This window comes from Cupressus sempervirens, chromosome 9, assembly GCF_028749045.1.
Source record: "Cupressus sempervirens isolate cs-2001-9-10 chromosome 9, ASM2874904v1, whole genome shotgun sequence".
NCBI classification, from domain to species: domain Eukaryota; kingdom Viridiplantae; phylum Streptophyta; class Pinopsida; order Cupressales; family Cupressaceae; genus Cupressus; species Cupressus sempervirens.
In genome coordinates this window covers 453,559,804-453,580,128 of record NC_143126.1, presented here as the reverse complement: position 1 = coordinate 453,580,128, position 20,325 = coordinate 453,559,804, and the positions used below count along the sequence as shown (strand labels likewise).

Below are 20,325 nucleotides of genomic sequence, written 5' to 3'. Positions count from 1 at the left end.
ATAAAAGTGTGATTTAAGTCTAAAGAAAAATAAGGACCATATTAGTGCAGTGATCACATCCTTTGGATCACATTGTCTACCACTTGAACATACAAGATTGCTCATGTAAGGCCAAACATAACTTTTGTATGTTTGTTTGAATTAAACAACATATATTTTATACATAGATCATTAATGTATTTGGAGTTGCATGTTGTTGCTATTCACTAAATCATTAGATGACATATTTCGAGATAAACACGTCAAACATATCACATAAAATTATTTGTGCTAATTAAGTCCATTGGCAATGACATGTATTAGGTTCATATAGAAGGTCCTCAAATAACTAAAGTAGTTTAGAAATAAATACTTACTTTCATGATCAGGAGCAATGCTCCTTAATGTGAAAGCAAGATGGAAACTTTGAATTAGTGTATTATGATTTGAACTTTGCAAGCATGTATGCATCTCAAAATTAGTATGTTGTGACAAGGCTCATTGACAAGATGTAGTAACCATGTTGATAAACAAGGAATCTTACCCTCTTCAAAATAGTTCCATCTACATCCACACCTCATTAAGAAAATATTAAAATCTATTTGCCCTAGTGAATGAACACAAACCGAAATAATATTCAATAAAGGTTAATTGAAATAAGATCACAAAATTTAATTAGAATGCAATACTCTTATTTCAGTACTTAATTGTGCTAGTGTAGAAAGTGGTATCGCAAGGACCAAAAATGTCTAAATTATCATACATGGAAAGGGCACAAGTACAATGTTGTGCATCTCTTCCTCAAGCTTATATATATATATATATATATATGATGTACTGAAGTTATACGTGAAAAAGAACATAAGTATAGATTTATCAATAAATTTTATAGTGTTTAATATTAGCATCACTTTTTGGTCCATCCACCCCTTGGGGCATGTACCCTATTTTCTACATCTTCTAAATATCTTTTATATCAATTTCTTGAGCATTATCTTTACTTTTGTCTCCACGCAAAGATCCCTTTTCCTTTCTTAGTTTCTCAAATAAGGAAGATGTTGAAGAAAACACTGAAGCAATTATTAAAAATGTCCTCTTGAGTCCCTGTACTCTTGGTAAATTTGGAGGATGAGACTTAGGCCAAGAAAAAGTAGAAGAATGCACAAGGACAATTGAAATAATTTGATGGGCTCCAACCCTTGTTTTATAATCTGGATGTGCCATAGCTTGCAATAATTGATGAAATGGAGCCTTTGGAAAAGCTTGGACAAGGGAGATCTTATGTCTTGAGAACCCTTGTGCCTCAAATGCTAAAAAAAGAAAAGCCAAAAAATTTGAGTAATTATCTAGTGATGCTAGTAATAACTTGGAATATAAGGAACAAATATATGCCTTTTAATAATTTGAATGATTTGGTATAGATGATATGATATGTTCAATAAGATACGTTGTTGCAATTGTTGATCTTGCTACAATAGTGGTTGTAGAAAGAGTCTCCAATGAGACAACCATCATGTCAAGATTTGGACTAGCATCACCAACCTAAAAACCCAAAATTTAATCAAAGATTTCATGGTAGGTTCCTATAGAGAAATATTGCAAGAAGTTATTGTGATGAAACTTCTTTACTATCTAACATCTATGTTTTTCTAGAAAAAACTCCACTTTCCTTGTCTATAGGCATTTCTTATTCTTTCACACAATTTATTGGCACCTCTTTAGGATTGTATCTAAAAAAGTTGATCTTTGCAATTATATTTACCAACTCTACATATTAGTTGATATTTAATACTAATTTCATATGTGTCTAACAACATGTGCATTCAAAAAAGGAAGAGAACTATTAAATTTATCACCTTTTTTTTCAAATTGCACATGACACTCTTCAATTGCAGCCTGAAAAGAATTTTTCCACTTGTTTATATCATCACTAAGATTGAAAGCCTCATAAGTAAAATGCATGCTCTTGCACAAATAACTTTGTAAATCATACATGACACCAACCATTGCTACAAAAGCTTGTGATTTTGACTATTGTGCAAGGATAGCAAAAATTTCAATGATATTGACCTGTATCTGAGGTTGTTGCACTACATTCTTGTGATCAAGATGTTTAATGAGCATGAACAATAACAAATGAGTAGAATGGCCTACAAATTGACTAGCATAAAAGCATGAAATATCATAAAATATTAAAATGGAAAGGTAAACTTGGCATTTGGAAATAATAAGTAAAATATTCACATATAAATTATAATTTAACCAAAGTATTTTGAAAGTAAAATTCAAAATTCAAATTAGTAGATATCATATATAAACCTAGAGATCTATCCAATGAAGTTTGACTTTTGCATATTGTAATTTGCAACAAGGATTATAAATTGTGAAATTATAAATGTCACATGCTTTCTCCATTAAGCATTGCATATCATATAGAACGCATAGTGCAAGTCCATTCTAAAGGGACTAGTGTTTCCCACTATCAGAAAATGAAATATAGGTTCAAGTACACAACATATTATGGTGGCCTCCTTTGCTATTTTGGCCATGTTTTGAAGACAAGTCTTTGACCAGATTTTAGGATCCTATGCTTCCTCCCTGTAATATTATTCAACATTTCAGTACACTCAAAACAAATAATGAGAATAGTTCATGAGAACACTGTGAAACAATAGAATGCACAAGCACATGAATTATGGTTTATTCATATACCCTAGAAGATTTGTTTCACCCTTTAAGTCTACTACCTCCCAACATATCAAGTCAATTTGTATGATTAGATTCATTTTAAAATAATAAAAAATATTTATCATGAATCAATGTATACTTTAGAATTATCTAATATAATTTATTTCTACTATTCAAATTCTTCTTCATGTCTCCCAATTTACAACAAAAGTTATCAAATGAAAAAATTCAATGAGAAAATGGAAAATATTAGACTAACTAGTTTTGAAAATTCATAATCCAACATTTGTCTATTCTTGCCATGATTTTCATTTCTTCATTTGAAAATGTATTCTAATATTTAACCATGACCACAAATTTATTTTTCATATAAAAATAAGAGGGAGAAATCCTAGTGACTCATACCTTTGCCCATCCTAGTGTCATAATTACAATGCACGACAAGACATGAGAAACTGCAAAGACAAAAATGAAGAAATGTAGTTGATGGAGTTCACCTTTTGATATAAGAGGAACCTTCTATTGCATCAAAATAAAAAAGGACAAGATCATTTAATTTTCTTTCCACTATAAAAATAGCTCCATTCGATATGAATATACAAGAAAACTTCATTTGTTGCAACCTCATTTGTTGCCAAGCTTCACCTTAATAGTCTTTCATGAGATGCTATGAACATGAGCTTTCTATGTATTGAAAACTTTTCAATATCCTCAACATGACTATCTTCTTCTTTTGAGGCCTCCTCCATTGGACATGGATGGACAAAGTCTCCTAAGCTCTCAGATATGCAATTTTATGCAATTATTGTCTTCCCGACAATAAGAAGAAGCAAGATAAATCCCAACATTATCAATTTTGTAAGAAATTTAGAAGAAATCAAGATAAATACTTTAATTATTTTATTTATATTAGATCATGTTGTCTATTATCTTTCTCTTATTTATATGATGAATCATAGAATGTATTCGAAGATGTTGATGCAAAAATAACAACACAATCAAACATGAATGCAAATAAATAGAAACAATAGAATACCTTAGAGAGGAATAATTTGAGGAAATCCCATAGAAAGCCATTCTTTCAAATACTTCATACACTACAACTAAATTTCATAAATCAATGAGTTTGACTATGGCATCCTTCTAGTGTTGATATTCATTTGGTTTTGAGAATAGATTAATATTATCTACTAATTAGGGCTACCCATGTGAAGGTGGAAGCTCATTTAGTCCCCTCCCAACATCTAAATTCCTTGTTAACATATAGAATATTAATAAGATGTAACATTCATGAATTATCATGTGATAACATTCATTAACATATAAGTTTCATTAGAACATTCACATTAATATTAAAACATAAGATTCATTAGAGCATTCACATGAAGATTCAATAGAACATAAATAAAACATCTAGACACAAACATTAGACATTATCAAATAAGTTACATAAGTTCACATGAATCATTTTTTTTTTCCTTCTGTATATTGTTGTAGAGGCATATACATGTTATCAATATTTCTTGTAACTCGTGGACATGCACTCAGTATCCTTTGCAAAGGAAAGTCCTCTACAATATAAAAAAATTTGAGACTTTAAAGATTTTAAAGAACATTGTAGCACTCTTTACCTTGTCGAACCACATCATCTTGCCCACCAGCTTGGACCTCAATAAGCTCATCAGGAACAACCTCTGCATCCCCTACAATTACATTACAAGATATTTTCTTAATACCAACACATATTATATTTAATTTTTTATTACTACACCAAATTAAATTTAAAATGTCTACATATATTAATAATTTATAAGTAGAAGATCAAATAGAAAATATATACCTTGAGTACTAGGATCCACATTTGAATCTTCATGTCTACGGTGGTTTACTAATGTATCAGGATTGGTAAGTTGCAATCTAATGTAAATAATCAGTGCACTTATCAATATTATATACATATAAATATAAGGAAAATACTAAGAATTCTTAATCATTAATTTTAATACATATAGTTATATTCAGTTTAAAATTTTGAACAAATATATAATCATTTTTTCCTTACTTAAAACATTAGATATAATGCCTTATATTTTTGGAATTTAATATCAAATATAGTAATTGCTAAAGTATTCAATTTGAAATAAATCAATTGACTTATTTACCTCATTGATAGATCTAGCAGAAGAACCTTGCACACTCATTGCTTGAAGTCATTTAGCCATGACTTTATAGCCTTTCCTATAGGCTAATTTCTTGTCCTCTTTAGAAGTTATTTTTTAAAACCCCATGGCCTACATTTGTTATTGGTATCATGTTTTTTTTTTTTTTTTTTTGTAATCAATTCCATCAAGTCCAAATTGTTTACAATTTATAAACATTTTCATATAATGTTTCATTTTTTTAAACTTACAATTGGTGTAACAAGTTTTAAATATCCACCTAAGCTAAGTTTGTGTTGCCTATGCTTCTATTTTCTTACTTTAGTTTTCTTTGATGTGTCAGGCAACCTATGTGAAGTTTGAAATATGTTAGATCACATGAGTATTAAGAGTAATTATTACATAATTTTATTCTTAATATTATGACATACCTTCTTTCCTTAGGTGGTACCATTTCTCCATCAGCTCTTGTTGTTTTCTTAGTGGCATCCTTTTTAAGATTCTCCCACTCAATAATAGGAATATAGGGGGGCCACTCATAAAAAGGGTTTTTTTTTTTCATTTGGGTCCTATAGTTGTACCTAATATACTTCAAATCTTGGCCTACTTTCTCAAGGAGCCTAAGTCTTTGAAATATGTTGGGTTCAAAAAGTGGCATCATGTCATCAATGAGTTGGTCCTTTAACACTTTAGTTTGTAAATTCCACCTTTTAAGAAAAGAAAAAAACTATTAGATTCATAAATGAACTGAAGCTAGCTTTTAATTTACTTGAAGAAATTTATCAAATGAAACATGATCTAAGAATGAAATCAAAATATAATACCCTATGCATATGGTCAACCCAAATATACACAAACATTCAGCTTTAAGTTTTTCACAAAATATAGTATTCGCTAAAAAATAATAATGAGATTAGTAGTTATTGCAAGGGACTTCATGGGAGGTTAGTGCCTTTGATTATGAGTATAAGATTTTATATAAATAAAAGAAAGGAACAATCTTTAAAATACCTGGAAGTTGGGCTACTTTCAAGGGAAGACCATCTTTATTGCCAATAAGCAATTGATCACAATTCTTTGTTAGTTTGTGGTGATTGATCAGGGATGTACTGTACATACTTTATAAATTTTTGGACCATGGCCAATGTTGTGGCTGATGTATGGCCAACATATGGCTGGCATGTTGTAACCCTAAAGTTGCATAAAATTACTTGTATAAAAGAGCTTAGGGTTAGGCATTTTCATAAGGTGTGATGTAGAAATTGGTGCTCATGATGGTATTGAGCTATAAAGGATTATATATTATATTTAGTTGTAATCATTAGATCATAATAATATTGGACTTGTTGTTTGGTGGATGTAGCCCAGGGTTTGGGTGGACCATGTTAAATCTTAGTGTCTTGTGTTCTTTTTCTGCATGAACTATTAATTTCTAGTATTGGTTTTATTTGCATGTAATTGTTATTTTTTTCCATGGTTAAATCCTAACAAGTGGTATTAGAGCAAGGTTTTTTTTCAGTTATCATTTGTAGGAAAGTTTCATTGTTGAGTGGGAGTGATGGCAAACAAGGGTAAGCAGAGGGTTGACAAGTTTAATGGGCATAAGTTTTAGTTATGGAAGATGCAAATGGAAGACTATTTTATCAAAAGGATTTATGGAAGCCATTGGAAGGAAAAACTAAGAATCAAGGATCTATGTCAAATGATGAATGAGATCTTTTAGATGGAAAGACACTTGGAAGCATTTGATTATGCCTGTCACCATTGGTGACATTTAATATTACAAAAGTGAAGACAACAGAAGAGTTGATGTAAACCCTAATGAAACTATATGAAAATCCCTCCACTTTAAACAAGGTATTTCTCATGAAGCATTTATTTAATATGAAAATGATAGAAGGTGGATTTGTTGTAGATTATTTAAATGAGTTTAATACTATTACTAGTTAGATATCTTCTATAGGTACCAATTTTGATGAAAAAATTAGGGCTCTCTTGATTTTGTGTTCTTTGCTTGAAAGTTGGAATGGCTTGGTAATGGCTATGAGTAATTTTGTTCCTACATCTAGTACCCTAAAATATGACAATCTAATCAGTGTTATTTTAAGTTAGGAAACTCATAGAAAATCCTCAGGGGGATCTATATCTAGAAGTGCTTTGAATACACAAAGTCAAGGAAAAATTCTTGAGAGAGGAAGTAATTTCAAAAATCATGGGAAATCAAGAGGAAAGTCAAATGGGAGGAGGTGTCAATCGAGAGGACCAAACAACTACTGGTACTATGGGAAATTAGGGCATAGAAAGAAAGATTACTAGACTTGAAAGAAAAATGAAGAAGATAAACCATATGGAGACAAGGAGGAAACTGTGGTAAGTAACAAATCTGAAGAGAATGCTTTGCTTCTATCTTTAGAAAATGTTGATGATTCATGGGTTTTAGATTTTGGTGCTTCATTTCATGCTACACCTCATAGAGGTTATTTCATTGATTATGTCCAAGGGGATTTTGGGCTTGTTTATTTGGGGGATAATGAACCCTATTAGATTGTTGGAAAGAGGAAAGTTAAGATTAAGTTGCAAAATGGGAATCATTGGCTACTACATGAGGTAAGAAATGTTCCAAGGCTGAGTAGGAAATTAATTTCATCAGGAAAACTCGGTTATGAGGGTTGTGTAGTTATTTTTAATGATAAAAATTGGAAAGTTTCAAAAGGTTCCCTTGTAGTAGCAAATGGTGTGAAAATAGACACCTTATATCTTTGTACAAGTCATATTTTTCCTTCTACTTTGATTGTTTCAGAGAAAAATGAATGTTTAGGAATAGTTACTGCAATTGAGTAGGGAGAACAAATAGTTGTTGTAGATTTTGATACAACACTATGGCGCAACAGACTTGAGCACATGAGTGAGAAAGGTATGAAAATTCTTCATTCAAAGAAATTTTTAGTAGGTTTGAAATGTGTTAATATGGATTTTTTTGAAATTTGCATGTATGGAAAACAAAAGAGAGTGAGTTTTGTGAAGAGTGGGAAGGAAAATAAAAGGGAGAAATTAGAGCTTGTGCATATAGATGTATGGGGACCAACTCAGGTATCTTCCCTTAGTGTCTCTCATTATTTTGTTACATTTATTGATGATGCAACTAGAAAAGTATGGGTTTATTTCCTTAGAGAAAAATCTAATGTATTTCAAACTTTTAAGAAATAGAAATGTTTGGTTGAAAATAAGACTGGCAAGAAATTAAAATATCTTAGATCTGATAATGGTGGCGAGTATTGTAGTCATGAATTTGAAGATTATTGCTCCACTAATGGTATTCATAGATAGAAAACTATTCCAAGGACTCCACAGGAAAATGGAGTGGCTGAATGCATGAATAAGACTACAATGGAGCATGCAAGGAGCATGAGGTTGCATGTTGGGTTTCCCTTACACACGTGGGAAAAGGCTATTAATAATACTATATATTTGATTAATAGAGGTCCCTCTATTCCTTTGGGTTGTGGTATTCTAGAGGAAGCATGGATTGGTAAGAAGGTGAGTTATTCTTTTCTCAAAATTTTTAGTTGTGAAGCTTTTGCTCATATAGATTATGAAAATAGAACCAAGCTAGAAGCTAAGTAAAAGAAATGTGTAATTTTTGGATATGGCATTAATGAATTAGATTATAGGCTTTGGGATTTTTAAAATTGTAAAATTGTAAGAAGTAGGGATGTCATATTCAATAAGAAAGTGTTGTACAAAGATTTGTTGCAGCAACATGAGAAGAAATAAGATGATTATGTAGTGTTGGATGATACTCCAAAAGATGATGTTCTAAAAATTCCTCATGATGTGCAACAACTACAACAACAAATACCACCCACCCTAGTGAATGTTGGATGGTCAAAAAGGATAATTAGATTTCCAAAAAGATTTTCTTTTTTCTTGTATTCTATTTTACTTACTAATGCTGGTGAACCTGAATGTTATGTTGAAGCTATGCAAATGGATATTAAGATTTAGTGGGAGTCTACAATGAAAGATGAAATGAACTCTTTGATGACAATCCAATAGATATGTTTACAAAGGTAGTGATAAGGGAGAAGTTGAATTCCTCTTCAGTTTCGATTAGTCTTTGAGACTAAACATGAATAAAAGAACAATAGAGTCTAGGGTGGTTTGATCTAGTGGGAGTCTCGTGCGGTAGTGGTATTACTATGGGATCAGTCTCCAAGTGGGAGATTGTTGTCTAGTGTGGAGTCTGATCAATCCCCAAGTGCAAGATTTTTAGTTTGTGGTGACTGATTAGGGAAGTACTATAAATACTTTTTAAATTTTTGGACCATGGTCAATGTTGTGGCTGACATATTGCCAATAAATGGTCTACATGTTGTAACCCTAAAGAGACATAAAGTTACTTGTATAAAAGGGCCTAGGGTTAGGAATTTTCATAAGGTGTGATGCAAAAATTGGTTCTTGTAGTGGTATTGAGTTATAAGAGATTATCGAGTGTAATCAAGTTGTAATCAATAGATCATAATAATATTGGACTTGCTATTTAGTGGATGTAGCCTAGGGTTTGGGTGAATCATGTTAAATCTTGGTGTCTTGTGTTATTTTTCTATGTGATCTATTACTTTCGATTATTGGTTATATTTGTATGTAATTGTTATTTATGTCCATGGTTAAATCCTAACATTCTTTATTGTTCCCATACATCTAACATGGGTACACCTAAGAAGGTCCTCATCACCTCTTGCATAAAATGAATCCAATATTACAAAATTCACCCTAAGAAATAATAGTTCAAGTGAAATAAACACATGAAAAATGAGAGAAAAAGAGAAATCTACTTACCAATAGGTGTTGTCACCACATCTATTGTCATGCTATAGGTTGTTGAATTTACAGTCGGTAGTGCCTCTTTAGTTTTGTTCCTTATAGCAAGTGGCGTAGTGAATAGAGGATCAATGGTAGGAGCTAAAAAATGACAATGTTAGAGCACAATAAAATAAGATTGTTAGAGCTATTAAAAAAAATATTGTTCGAGCAAAACATAAGTGTAGGATAGAACATGTGATGTACTTGAACCACCCAAAGTATGATTCTCCAAGGCATTGGCCTTGTACATCTTCAACACCCTCAGAAAAATAACACATATGCATTTTATTTAATGTCATAAATAAAAGAGTATACTATAAAAATTATTATTGAACTTTTGGTATAATTAAAAATTACATTAATACTTATTGTATATGTATGGACTAGGTTCGTCAACCTATCCATTGTCTTTTGCAATTCAAGAGTCTCGGGTTGAGGTAATGCCAATTGTATTATTCTTCTTTCTATAGCATGAATCATCTTTTTCACTACAACTATAGGATCAGTGACTGACACAAATCAATAATAAATTCATCCAGCTCATCATGCAACTACTCACCCTCATGGACTACTTTTTCCTTTCACTTTTCTTGATCAACACTCATTTGCGAGAGAAATATTATTAGCTCTATATTTAAAATCAATCCAAAATATTAGTGAAGAATAAAATATAATAAAAGTGTGCATTAAGATATTTCTTGTATCGAATTTGTACAAGAATAATGAGTTTTACCTATCAGGAAGAAGAACTATCACTGTCATGCATATCTTGTGGCTGTTGATCCATACTATAGCCTTACATTTAAAAAAATCATTGAGAAATGTTAAAAAAAAAGTGTTATTATTCTTAGTTAGCAAAAAATAAAAATAAAAATTAATGGTGTGTTGGATTCATTAATTAGAGTTTATTTTAAATGTGCATAGTATGTACCACCTTACTTATGATAGTGGCTTTGTTTGTATCTATGTGATTCAAATTGTAATCAATAAGAAGCTCTTTTCCTCCATGTATGAATTTTATCACATGTACAAATACACGATCTCCCTCATGTGCCTTAAACATGCAATTTGATCACTTCTTAGTTGACACAAGTTGTGTACTATTTATAAAACCTACAATATTCCCTAATGCTTTTGGCTTTCGATCAATGTATATAGCTATTGTTTTGCTTTATTCACTAACTTTTTATTGTATATATTTTTCTATGAGTGTATATACACATTCTTTTTTATATCTAACAATTTTCATCCAACTATTGTAATTATAGAAAGCTTTAACATACTCCATGAATTCAATAACCTTGTTGTAAGAGATCTTTATGCCATCCATGTAAAATAGGCCCAAACCATGTAATGAGGATGGTGCTATGCAATATATCCTCTCTCCAACACAAAAAATAGTATTTATTGGAGGAATTTCATTGGGGACCCATTGTTTCTATAGATGTTTATACCTAAAAGGAACATCAGAGTCGCCTTCACTCTCATCATCATAAGAACATGACCCCCTTTGAGCAAGGAAAAAATTCATACACTTATTGATTATTTCTGATATTTTGACTTTAAGTCTATCTCATTGATGTGGACATACTAAATGTATCACTCTCATCATCATAATAACATGACCCCCTTTGAGTAGGGACAAACTTCATGCACTTATTGATTATTTTTGATATTTTGACCTTAAGTCTATCTCCTTGATTTAGACATACTAAATGTCTTATTTTCTCCTTCCATTCCTACATTTTCCTCACTCAAGGAAGACAAATATGATAAATACCTATTTTTTGGTACATTCACTCCATAAAATAAGAGAGATAGGTGGAAATGAGAGAGATATTTTATAAATGGTAAAAGACATCAATCTCTATGCAAAGTACTAACTTATACTGATGATCCATGAGACTATGTGGGATGCTCGTGAAATGACTTTGGGTTTCTACAATAGTAAATCAATTGTCTTATGTTAGCTAAAAAAATTATGATACATATACTCAAAATTACATTGAATATTAGCATATATAAATTATAAAGAGTAAAAGGTACATGACAAGTTAATCAAATTAACCATTGACCTATCAAGAACTAAATATTGAATAACATAGGCATTGATCACATAACTGTACATTTTATTCTTCTCATTGATAATCAAAATTGCCTTCAATGTTAGCTAATCAAACCCCCACCCCACTATCATTGATATTATTCTTCAACCATCTCATCATTAGGATCATCATCATCATTGACATAATTACCACCACTATTCTGGTCATTGCCATCATCGTCATCATCATCTCATAATCATCAGCATCATCATCATCATCCTCATCATCATTGTGATTAGTAGAAGCATCATCATCATGATCAATAACAACATCATTTGCATTAGAAGCATCATCGCCCAACTCTCAATTATAATCCATTTCTTCCTCTTCTTTGGCATCTTATTCTTCCATTGTGTTATAATTTATTGGCCATCCCCTTGGATCAATTTTAACAACAAATGACCAACCCAATTTATGTGGAACCTCTAAGTAAAATACTTGCTCACATTGGCTTGGAAGAACATAAGGCTCATCCCCAGCTGGTTCAAACAACCTTGTATTAATCATTAGAAATTCATTCTCATGATCAATGATAGTTCTATTAGGATCATTTTGATTGAGTTGTAGTCTATATAATTTGAAAATGAAGAGAACTAATTTGAAGGAATTAAAGTCACAGTCAAGGATATCAATGAAAATCTCATAGTATCAATTTTGAGATTCTTAAGGATGTAAGTCATTTCAAGATGAAATATTGGTCATTTGGAAGATTGCACTTATCCCAAAATCTAAATTTCTCTTCGTATCATCTAAATATTTGATGTAAAATTTATAACGATTGCATAACATAGCCTTTTGATGTTTCACCTACAATAATGTTAGACATGTATAAATTATTACATCAAGAGTTCAAAAATATATGGTTGATTAACAAACTCATACGTACCTAGTGATCTCTTAAACCATATGCTAAATCTATTTGATTTTTTGTAACATTGGGATATCCATTACAATGAGCTTGTTTAACCAATGAAGACATGGATTCCCATTTTAATCTATGACCAGAATGTTGACATCATTCAATCCATATCATCATCCAATCTTGATTGTTTGCAATAAACAAATGTATTGTATCCCACTCTTTAGCAATTGTACAAAAGTAAATAGATGACTTATAACATATTTATTTTGAAGATTAAGAATTAATTAGCTACAATAACATCTCATAATTTTTTACCTTTCACATTCCTAAATCTATCATTCCCAACCAAGTACTCCCCTTAAATTTTTTTAATAGAGTTGAGATCCCAAATGCAATCTATATGGGTCTTTGTTGCAAGATTAGGAAGATATTGAGTAATGTACACCATCATTTGGTATACCATATATCCCTCAATAATAGAACCCATAGGATGTGCTTTTTCTCAAACCAAACCCTTCAAAAATTTCAAGTGTCTCTCAACCATCCACATTGACCTAGGTTGTATAGGTCCACACAACTCAATCTCCTCAACTTGGTCTATGAGGTACAGTTCTTGTGCATTGAAAAAAGTTGAACCTAAACACTTTTGCATTTCACACATTAGTAGATGAGTTCTTTCTTTCCAATATTTTATATCTTCTTTATGGATTTCTTTAGATGATAACCACCTACAAGGGATTCAAGACACAATAACATATAAATATGAGACTTTATAGTATATTACTTGTTTGATATATTGAACAAATATCAATGCTTACCTCATATGTTTTCCAAGATCATATATCACTTGTTTGATATTATTATCGAATTTTTTTGGGAGCGATAGGGGTAACACATACTACAAAAATTTTCAACTAATCATTTCCAATTTTTCTAACGTAATACAATGAAAATTGAATATAGTTTCACAAATATATTGTAAATACAAAAGACTATGACTTACCTTGAGGAAGGTATGCCAATCATGCATTTTAAAGCTTGGGTCAAATTCACTTTTTTTTTATATGAGATTTCTTATATTTGCAAAAAATCCTATAGGAAATCAATTTTTTCGTATGACTTCTTTTATTGCATGACTTTGTTGCTCCGTTAATAACCAAGGAAGGGCACTTGCATTAATCCGGTCTCTATTGCTATTTGATTCAATGATATTTTTCATTGCATGATTGGAGTCATCAATGTCACTACAAATTTTCAAAATTTCTTCTTTGTCATGCCTTCCATCCAATATTTTCCACAGTATCTCTATTACATTCTTTCCAATGTACATAGTATCAAACAAATGCATAATTTTAGCTACTCATAGTAGGGCAACCTACTAAATTCTCTGGGATAAAATTTTATTCCCCTTGGAAGGTGGTCAATACTAATGCCTTGAAAACCTCTAATTATATTATATTCCAAATACCATAGGTGAGGTGTCATTCTACGTGGCTTTGATGTAGTCTCTTCTTTCCAATTGAAAAGATGTTTTTTGGCACTTCAATACTTATGATTTTTGTGGAGGAAGTGGCTATTTTTATCAAACACCTACTTTATTAAACTTTTGGAATGATGAGATTTCATCTTTGGACCACACATTGGGCATGCAAATTTTCCCTTTATTTGAAGGCCTACAAGATAACGATACAATTGGATTAAATATGTTCATTTTTGGAATTAATATTATTGCACACAACTAGATTTCAGCATAACATACCATAGAAATGTGTCAACCTTGGGGCATCATGAATTTTCCACACAAGCATTGTATGGTATTGAAATTATTTTTGTCTAATTGATCTAGAGATATCATACATAGAGAAACCATTCCATAACACCAGCAACTTGTCAACAAGAGGCATAATATGTACATTTATATCTTTCACTTGGTACATACCTAGTTGAATGAAAAACATTAGATAATTATTATGGTCATTTAACTCCAAGAATTATAATTACATGTAGTAATAATAAAATAATAAAATACCTAGAACAATCATTACCAACATAATGCGCTCCCTCTTTATTGATGTCCATGGAGGAAGGTTATTTTTGATAACTAAAATAAGACACACTGAGTAAATGGATCTCATCTCTCTAAATGATTGTTATCATCAGTTGCCAAAGAAAGCCTGAGATTTTGTGGTTCTTCTTTAAAGTGTGGCCACTTCTCATCTATTTTTGTAAATGATGAACCATCCATAGGCATTCGAATAATCTCATCTCAATTATGCCAAGCTACTACACATGAATAATCATTTAAGACATGGAATAATGGGGATGTAAAAAAGAGCCTTACGAGGAACCTTTTTGGTCACTTGATCATCACAATATCTATTCATATGGAATTCAAGGCATTTTTTTCATTTTTTTGTCCTTTATGATAAATTACATCATCTTCAAGACAAGCATCTATTGCTTAATACTCCATTAGAATATGTTTAATAGCATGACACATAATTCTCGATATGAGTGAGGGAGAACATTTGATGGTGGTAACAAATAGTCACCTATCAAACTAAAAGAAAAAATATAATTCGTTAGTATAAACAATCTTAATGGTATATATTTCACCTTTTATAGACTATAATGATGTATACCAAAAATCTTAGCATACATGAAATTTTTATGTTGGATAAACCATTCATAACCTTCAAATTCACCAACAACAATACAAAAAACAAAAGAATTAATTGGGATTCATCATAAAGGGTCATGTTTTCCTTCTAAAGTAGAGGTATATAATGGTTGACCTCAATGTCATCCTCATCATAATAATCATCTAATGTAGGAGCATCTTGGGTTGCTTTATTATCCTACTCATATTTTTTTCATTCTGTAATGTCGAGTTACTATAGTTCTAGTGGGTGCCAAGTTACTATAGCTCTAATGGATTCCATGTTACTATAGCTATAGTGCGTGCTGAGTTACTATAGCTCTAGTGAATGCCAAGTTACTGTAGCTCTAGTGGGTGACAAGTTAATGTAGCTCTAGTGGATGCCAAGTTACTATAGCTCTAATGGATGCTAAGTTACTATAGCTCTAATGGATGACAAGTTACCGTAGCTCTAGTGGGTGCCAAGTTACTATCGCTCTAATGGATGTTGAGTTATTATAGCTCTGGTGGGTGCCGAGTTACTATAGCTCTAGTGGGTGCTAAGTTACTGTAGCTCTAGTGGGTGCCAAGTTACTATAGCTATAGTGGATCCCAAGTTACTCTAGATCTAATAGATGTTGAGTTACTATAGCTGTAGTGGATGTCGAGTTACTATAGCTCTAGTGGATGCTAAGTTACTATAGATCTAATGAATGTCGAGTTATTGTATCTGTAGTGGATTCCATGTTATGGTAGTAATCTAGTGTTGACTGAGTGTTCTTTCATGTGCCAAATTACCTAATGTATGCTAAGTGACCCTTCATGTGCTGAGTTTTCTTGTTTGTCAAGTGTTAGCATTTGGACATGATTTCTACAAGCCAACTTGCAGGATTTATTTTGATCACAATATTTATGTTAAAATATTTTCTTGGGATGTGTCTAGACTATTTTTGGGTCATCCTTCCTCTTATGTAATGTTCTAGAATGATCTTTAAGATGTTTTGACAAGTATATATAGAGTGTTTAGGCTTAGAGTTAGGGCAATTTTTGAGGATTTTGGAGCAAAACACAAAAGTTTGGAAAATCTGTTGCATATGTATCTGAAGTTGGGAATTTGATGTTGGATCTTTGATCATGAATATATTTTGTATCTGGCCATAACCAAGAAGTCCTTATAGCTGGGCATGTATGATGACATTTTCATGAATCAAAAAAGAATATTGTTCTCTATCTCTATGGTGTTGTTCTCTTTTGTGTTTGCTATCATTGTGTTAACTCTTGCATGGTGGTTTGGGTAGCTGAGTGTGGCCTTGGACTTAATTACTCTCTGAGCCTCCCTACATTAGGTGGTATCAGAGCTTGAGGTTCATCCTTGTGGTGATTGGATCATGTAGAACCCTCTTTTGGATATTAGTTGTAGGGTTGCAAATCTATGGATTTGACCTATAACTTGCAGAGGGTTACAATCTTGTAAGAACCTAATTTATAAAAATGGTTCATGAAAGAGGGAATGTTGATAATTCTATATTGGATCAATTGAGACAAATTGCTGCTAGATTAGATGCTGTGGAAACAACCCAAAGGAGAGTACATCTTAATGATGTAAGTGATGATGAAACAACACCAAACCATAATCCAAAACCTAAAGAAGATCAAGATGAGGAAATATTATTGAGAGTCTTTTCTAGGGAAAATTCAAATCCTACTATAGAAGTTGTTCCTTATGATGGAAATTGGATACCAATGTTATGTTGGATTAGATCTCAGATATATAGAAGTTCTTTGAGTATAAAAACACTCTTGATAATAAGAAGGTGAATATTGTAGTTACTAGGTTACTAGGTTGAAGGGTCATCCTTCATTATGGTGGGAACATTTGCAAACTGATAAACAAAGGAGAGGAAAAGAAAAGATCAAGACTTGGCCAAAAATAGTGAACAAGGTAAATAACAAGTTCCTTCCTACTAATTACCAAGTCATCTTGTTGAGAAAGATGAAAAATTTGAGGCAAAGAGACATGAGTGTGAAGGAGTATACTGAGGAATTCTATAGATTGGACATCAAATTTGGACATGTGGATGATGATGTTGAGAAAATTGCAAGGTACATAAATGGATTGAGATCTAGAACACAAGATGAAATAAGTTTTGTGAAGTTGGAAAGTGTGGAAGAAGCATACCAATATGCCTTACAAGCTGAGGAGATCTTGAGAAAAAAGCATGAACAAAGACAAAGAGCTAGAGTTGGTAGATTCCAAAGAGGTAGAGGTAGATCTGACAAATTTGTATAGGATAAAGGCAAATGTAAGTGGAAAAATGATAACAAAGGCAAGACCGAATTAAAAAGTGGTAATTCTTATTGAGGAGGTACTCATTCTTATGGAGGAAGAAGTAATTCTTATTCAAGAGGTGGTTTTCATGGTAATTGTTCTAGATGTGGTGAAGAGGGACATAGATCTTTTGAATGTAGATCCTCTGAAAGTAGACAAGGAAATAGAAATTCTATGATTCTAGGAGATGACAAGAGTTCACCAAGTGGACCCAAGGCTAGAGAAAATCTAATAGTGAGAAGAACCTTATTTAATAAGGGAAGTGATGAGGAACCTATCGTTAGAAGAAGTCTTTTCAAGACTAGATGTAAGATGGATGGAAAATGTTGCAAGGTGATCATTGATAGTGGAAATTAAAAAAATTTGGCATCAGAAGAGCTAGTTAAAAAGCTGTAGTTGCAAAGGCTAAAACATCCCAAACCTTATCATTTTTCATGGGTCAAAGATGAGCATAAGATATTGGCAAGTGAATACTATATTGTGAAGTTTAAAATTGGACATTACTTTGATGAAGTTTTGTGTGATATTATGCCCATGGATTGTTGTCATATTTGGTTGAGTAGACCTTGGCAATATGAGAGATATGTTGTGCATGATGGAAGATTGAATCAATATACTCTTTGGGTGAATGTAAAGCTACAAATATTGTTGCCTTTGATTGAAAGTATCGATGAGGTTAGTTTTACTATAATACAAGTTTGCATGGTTAATGGGAAACAATTTGAAAAGTAAAGAAGAATCAAGTTTGTTTTGCTATAGTTCTTAGAGGAATGAGTGTTAGTAGTAATGACCAAGTAGTAGAAGTTGATAGTGGTAGCCGAGTACCAAAAGAAACTACATAATTGTTGAATGAATATAAAGATATTGTTGTTGATAATATTCCTGATGGTTTATCTCTAGTAAGTAGTATAAGTCATTGTATGGATCTGATTCCTAGAGCTAGTTTGCCAAACAAAGCACCATATAGATTGACAACTGTAGAGAATGAAGAACTTAATAGAAAAATGCATGAGTTGATGTAGAAAGGTTTGATAAAAGAAAGCTTTAGTCCATGTGCTATACCTACTATATTAGCACCTAAAAATAATGTAGAATGGAGAATGTGTACCGATTCTAGAGCTATTAACCAAATCACAGTTAAATATCGGTTTCCTATGCCGAGGATGGATGACATAATGGATTGCTTGAGTGGAGAAAATTATTTTACCAAGATTGATTTAAAGAGTGGCTATCAGTAGATCAAAATTAGAGAAGGTGATGAATGGAAGATTGCTTTCAAGAAAAAAAATGCTTTGTATGAATGGTTGGTTATGCCTTTTGGTTTGACTAATGCACCTAGTACTTTCATGAGGTTGATGAATGAAGTTATAAAAATATTTTTGGGTAGGTTTGCATTTTTTTTATTTAGGTGACATTCTCATAGTTAGTAAGACCAAGGAAGAAAATTTTGAGCATATTAGACAAGTATTGCAAGGGTTGAAAAAGGTAAAGTTGCTGATTAATCTGAAAAATTGTTCTTTTATGCAAGAGGAGATTGTGTGTTTGGGATTTGTGATTTTATTTGATGGTTTGAGAATGGATTTAGAGAAGGTTAAAGAAATTTTGGAATGGCCTAAACCGAACATGGGTGAGGTAAGATCATTTCATGGTTTGGCTAGTTTTTATAGAACGTTTATAAAGAATTTTAGTTTTGTTTGTAATGTTATGAGTGAGACAATGAGGGGAGATAAAAAGGAATACAAGTGGACACATGGAGCTGATAAGAGTTTTGAGACTTTGAAACAAAAGGTTATTGAATTACTTGTATTGGCTTTACCTAATTTCAACAAAGTATTTCAAGTTGAATATGATGCAAGTGGTAGTGCAATAGGTGTTGTATTAAGTCAAGAAAGTAAACATGTTGCTTTCTTTTGTGAAAAGTTAAATAATGATAAAAGGAAGTATTCTATTTATGATCAAGTGTTTTATGCTATTGTTCAAGCATTGAAGAAGTAGAGACATTATTTGATTCCTAAGGGGTTTGTGCTATATACTAATCATAAAGCTTTACAATACTTGGGAAGTCAACATAGATTGAATTAGAGACATATGAAGTGGGTTGAGTATTTATAAAATTTTACATTTATAATTAAGTACAAGAGTGGAATTACTAATAGATTTGCTAATGCATTGAGTAGAAGATGTTCTTTTTTTACTAAAATGAAGGTTGAAGTTCTTGGTTTTGATGAAATGAAAGAGTTGTATGATGCTGATCCTAATTTTTTTGAGGCATGGAGAGAGTGTAGAGCACCAAATATAACCAATCACTTAACTTGGTATGATTAATATTTCATTCAAGAAGGTATGTTGTTCAAAGGAATTTGATTGTGTATTCCTAGAAGTTCTATGAGGTTGAATCTGATTAAGGAAAAGCATAGTGGTGGATTGGCTAGACATTTTGAAATTAATAGGACATTGAGTTTGCTGAAAGAGAAGTATTATTGGCCATAAATGTATAAGGATGTTCAAAAATTTATAAAGAGTTGTGGAGTTTGTCAAGTTGCAAAAAGAGTGAGTCAAAATACTAGTTTGTATACACCTATTAATGTTCCTGAGAAACTTTGGAGTGACATCAGTATGGATTACCTAAGACAGTGAAGGGATATGATTCCATATTTGTTATAGTGGAAAAAATTTCTAAGATGGCTCATTTCATACCATTT

General features: G+C 31.7%; 1 pseudogene; it reads right to left on the bottom strand.

Annotated features, from left to right (window-relative positions):
• Positions 1-855: 855 nt before the first annotated feature.
• LOC149539275 (uncharacterized) overlaps positions 856-20,325 on the bottom strand; it is a 96,444-nt pseudogene continuing 76,974 nt past the window's right edge.